The sequence below is a fragment of the Sminthopsis crassicaudata genome, chromosome X, assembly GCF_048593235.1.
Source record: "Sminthopsis crassicaudata isolate SCR6 chromosome X, ASM4859323v1, whole genome shotgun sequence".
In the NCBI taxonomy this organism is placed as follows: Eukaryota; Metazoa; Chordata; class Mammalia; order Dasyuromorphia; family Dasyuridae; genus Sminthopsis; species Sminthopsis crassicaudata.
The window spans coordinates 63,916,581-63,922,091 of record NC_133623.1 but is presented as its reverse complement, the minus strand read 5'-3'; the positions used below and the strand labels follow the sequence as shown (position 1 = coordinate 63,922,091).

Genomic DNA, 5,511 nt, shown 5'->3' with positions numbered 1-5,511 from the left:
GTCAAAAAAAAAATCATAGGAACAATTAACTGTATGAAAGAAAACATTCAGGATTAGTATCTGCTTGTGCCTCCCATCTCCATGGCAATACTGTAAGGACAGGAAATCTAGGAAGAAGTGTTTTATACTTTAATGATGGCTTTCCTTCTTACTTTCATAATTGAGAGATAAATTAGGTATTTCAAATGATCATTGTTTCAGTTATCTTTATTTAAATCCCTTTGAATAATTGTGTGTATGTTGCAAAAAATGAGAAAATAAAATGAAAAAAATATGCTTCACTTTGCACTTCGAGTTTATTATTTTTCTCTTTGAATTTAAATAGAATTTTTCAATATGAGTCTTTTGGAATTGTGTGGGTCACTGTATCCATATAATAGCTATCCTTCATAGTTGATCATTGCTATTACTGAGTAAGATGTTATTCTTTAATTCATATATGTGTTCCCAGGTCTTTCTGAAAGTATCTTGCTTGTCATTCCTCCCCACACTTATTAAGTAATTTATTAAGTATTATTATTACTTATTATATTACTTATTAAGTATTTAATTTTTTTCATTAAATATAAAGAGCTAACCTGTGCTTTCATCTAGACTAAGTCACTGAGTTCCTTCCCTGCCTTTATATCCCACAATACTTGATCCAGAGACCAGAGAAGACAGGAATCAGATGTCCAGACTGATTGGCCAGCCAGCCCAGGGATGCCCGTGTACTCCTACCAGAGAGAGAAAGAGGTGGCTAAGGTAATGCTCTCTAACAGTCTGTGCTAAGCACCTAAATGAGTTGGTCATGGATCTGACCCCTGTCAAAGAGAGGAGCCCAAGTGACCTCCATGGTCCCAAGAAGTAAAAAGGTTCATGTGTCTAAATGGAAATGTTATACAAACAAATAAAGAATGTTACTCAAGAGGGAAGAAAAACTGTATAGCCCCAATGGGTGATATAATTAATAATGATGCACCTCCCTGGAAGTCCTTAATCCTTCAGGACCTGAATCCAAGTGGCCCAACAGCCAAGCCCAGCAGCATCAGCATCCGTCTCAGGAGCAGCCCCAGCTACATCCCTGGCAGTCTGAACAATGACTCGATTCCTCAATAATCCCAATAGCAGCTTCAGCCACTGTATTTATTTTATTCAAAACACCAAAGGTTAATTGGAGAAGATTTGAAAGAGCTTCTACTGTCTTTATAAACCATTGTATTGCTAAGAAACATAAACATGTAATGATACATGTACTTGAAAGACACCAAGTGCATGTCACAAGAGGATTAAGCCTCAGAATATGGAGTGTCAGGGCTTATAAAGACCTGAGAATGTACAGAATATATAGGCTAGGAGTTGCCAAAAAGAGAAGAATGTCATAGCTTGGAGGGCAGCTTGGAGAACTATCATAGAGAGAAGAGCCTTTACAACAGGGAAAGTAATAGTAATCTCTAACATCACAGAAAAGGATGCAGAAGCTCTTTCCAATAGTAGTTTGTTTTATCTTCATCAAAAAGCAGTCAACTAACTGTCAATAATATCATTACTCATTTCAGAGGAGAGAATGGTGAGGGTCATAAAACTCCAGGGAATGACCCAAGGTCACAAACCTAGTTTGTGTCTTCGGATCGAGGTGAATGCAACTCTTTCTGGCCCTAGGACAAGGGCTTGAAATCCTGAGCTAAAGTCTCTGTCCTCAGTATTTGCAGGGGTTTTAGAAAATAAGAAAACATTCATGGCATTTTCACTTTTTCACAATTTTTCCCCTGTTCATTAGTAAAATGCACATGTAAGTATAGCATAATTTTAATGCAAAAATTAGAAATAATTATGGTGTGGTGAGCAGACTTTGGTTTAGCACACACACATAGACACACAAAAATCAATGAGAAGCATTTTTAATGTATTTTTTCTGTATTCAGTAAATTAAGTTAATGACAGGCATGATCATTTAAGAAAATAAACTACAAAATGTACTAATGACTTGATAGACAGCTTTTATTTACAAATATTAAAATTAACACTGACCACAAAGCCTAAAGGGAAAAAATGAGTAGAAATTATTGCAATGAGGGGATGTGGGAAAACAGGGACACTGATACATTGTTGGTGGAACTGTGAATACGTCCAGCCATTCTGGAGAGCAATTTGAAACTATGCTGAAAAAGTTATCAAACTGCGTATACCCTTTGACCCAGCAGTGTTGCTACTGGGTTTGTATCCCAAAGAGATCTTAAAGAAGGGAAAGGGACTTGTATGTGCAAGAATGTTTGTGGCAGCCCTCTTTGTAGTGGCCAGAAACTGGAAACTTTGTGGATGCCCTTCAATTAGAGAATGGCTGAATAAATTGTGGTATATGAATATAATGGAATATTATTGTTCTGTAAGAAATGACCAGCAGGAGGATTTCAGAAAGGCCTGGAGAGACTTACATGAACTGATGCTGAGTGAAATGAGCAGAACCAGGAGATCATTGTATACTTCAACAACAATACTATATGATGATCAATTCTGATGGACGAGGCCCTCTTCAAAATTGAGATGAACCAAACCAGGTCCAATAGAGCACTAATGAACTGAACCAGCTACACCCAGCAAAAGAACTCTAGGAGATGATTATGAACCACTACGTAGAATTCCCAATCCCTCTAATTTTGTCCGCCTGCATTTTGGATTTCCTTCACAGGCTAATTGTACACTACTTCAAAGTCCGATTCTTTTTGTACAGCAAAACAACTGTTTGGACATGTATACATATATTGTCTTTAATTTATACTCTAACATATTTAACATGTATTGGTCAACTTGCCATCTTTGGGGGGGGGAGGAGGGGGAAAATTAGAACAAAAGGTCTGGCAATTGTCAATGTTGTAAAATTACCCATGCATAAATCTGGTAAATAAAAACTATTAAAATTTAAAAAATTAAAAAGAAGTATACTAGAAAAAAAAAGAAATTATTGCAATGGTTCCTTAAAAACGAGTATGAACAAAATAATTCTATACAGAGACTTGATTAAACAAATCTGGTATTAGTATCCCCATTTTTGCAATAAATGGAGTGAATTTATTTTTCAGAATATTTTTGTAACTTTCCTAAAGTCTTAAGGAATGAACTTTTTAAAAATGTATCTTATTTCCCCCCAATTACATGTTAAAACAATTTTTCACATTTGGTTTTTAAAAAAAAAATGAATTCCAAATTCTATCTCTCCTTGATCTTTTTCCCCAAGAAAGTAAGCAATCTGATATAATTTATACATGTGCAATTAAATAAAACATTTCCATGTTAGTCATTTTGTATAAGAACACTCTAACTGAAAGAAAAAGCATGAAAGAACTAAAGTGAAAAATAGCTTACTTCAGTCCATATTAAAACAATATCAGTTCTTTCCCCAGATATGGATAGTCCTTTGGGATTGTTTTTGATCTTCATACCATTGAGATAGCTAAGTCATTCACAATTCTTCTTCTTCTTCACCACACAGTATTACAGCTACTGTGTACAGCATTCTCTTGGTTTTGCTCACTTTATTATGCATCAGATCATACAAGTCTTTTAAGGTTTTTCTAAAATCATCTTGTGTGTCATTTTTTGTAGCTCAATAATATCCCATTACTATCATATACCACAACTTATTTAGTCATTGTCCAATTGATGGATAGCCCCTCAATTGAAAGATAGTTTTAAAGAAAAATTTATATTTTCTCTGGTCAGTGAGTTAATTTGCAGGGAGACATGATAATTTAAGAAACATAAATGTAGAACATATTTATGGAACTATATGGTATGCAACTTTTAATTTCAACATTATTGCAATTAATATATTGGGAAGAGGAGGAGGAGGACTCTACACAGGGAATCAGTCGAATAAATGGGGTTGAGAGGCAGGGGACTAACACCCCTGAGGGAGAGGTTCAGAGAGATGTTAAGGCAAGGTTTGTTGGGCTGGTCCTGACACCAGACACATTTTCCAGACTCTCTCTGCTCCTCCAGGATTCAGGCTCATGTCTGGTCCTTCTTTCCTAGAACCTCCTAGCCTTGGGGTGCATGAGATCCTCCCTTTCCCCACAGCCCAACCCTATTTGAGCCCTACTACACATTGGACTCACTTTGCCTCTCTGAGTAGGTGGAGGAGCTTCGAGCCCTGTGCCTCCTTCACTCCCCACAGTGCATTCACCCATAGTGGTGAACTGGGCTGCCAAAGCTTATTCTGGTGAAACAAATGAGCTAACAAACTGCACTGAAATATCCCCTGATCAGTGCTAGTGTCAGGCTCTTGTTTCACCAAATATAGTCACCTCTTCAAAACTGGCTACAAAATGTTTGATGATAAAAGCAAGAAATGACTAATTCAGAGAGTAGATGGAGAAATAAGGAGCTTTTAAAGATAATGATGGAATATATGATTCTGATTTTGATGTATATGGTTACTTCAAACCTCACCAATACACTGCTCTTTGCTGGTGTGTGAATACAGCTGGAGTAAGAAGAACTGAAAAGGATATTAAAATATTATATGTGAACTAATAAAAACATACTGGATTGGCATTGAAGTGAAACACAAAACAAGAAAAAAAAACGTTTAATAGTATTATCTTTTAAAATTCCTTCAAATGGGAATTTGAGCATCATTATCAACTGAACCAGAAACACATCAAAGGAATTATGTATGAGGATGATATTATCACTATTGAACTGATGCAAAATGATACCAGGAAGAATCTTAATGATAATGACATGGACAAAGCTGATGTGGCTTATTATTTTAAGAAAGATGTAAAAGGGGAATCTCTTTTATTCCAGTAAACTTAATCTTAACATAAACAATGAAATGCTTGATCTGGATCCTGCTCAAACTTTAATCTATTATCTAGATGAAAAACCACCTGAATTTTCAATGGAAGAAAATGGAAAAGTGGAAAAAAAAAAGAAAAGTCCAGTGGAAGGACTAAAAGCTAGTGTTATTGGTGTCACAGTAGTTGTAGTTGTAGTTATAGCACTTGTAGCTGGCATTGTTGTGTTGGTTTTGTCCATGAAGAAAAAAAGAACCTAATATGAGAAAGCTGAAATAAAGGAGATGGATGAATTTCACAGAGAATCTTCCACATAGCTACCAAAATATGAAGAGAGTGAGAAGAAAAATAGATATTGATCCCGTGTGGCCATGGGGAAAAAATAAGTCCTTCCAAATTAATAGTAACCACTATAATCTAGGCTTCAAAAATGCAGAATGAGCAGAGATTGTTAGTGGGATTGGCCACCATCCCAGCCTTAAGGGAGCCTTTTTTTGTTAAGTGACCTTTTGTTCAATAGACTTTTGATGAAGGTCTCTGGAAATTGAGATTTCTGGAGCCCACTCCACCTCCTCTCCTTTTAATTGGCACTTGTAGATTTTCTTTATCAACTGGATGCAAAGTCTCTCCTAGCCAAATAACATAGTTTCTATGAAAAGAGATGAAGCCCAAAAAGTTCTTTAGAGAAGTTTGTTTTGCTTGGTATACTCTATCTTCAGGGAAGCTAGAGAAC

General features: G+C 36.0%; 1 pseudogene; it reads left to right on the top strand.

Moving 5' to 3' along the window:
• The first annotated feature begins 933 nt into the window (after window positions 1–933).
• LOC141549044 (epithelial cell adhesion molecule pseudogene) lies at window positions 934–5,095 on the top strand (annotated as a pseudogene).
• Window positions 5,096–5,511: the final 416 nt, after the last annotated feature.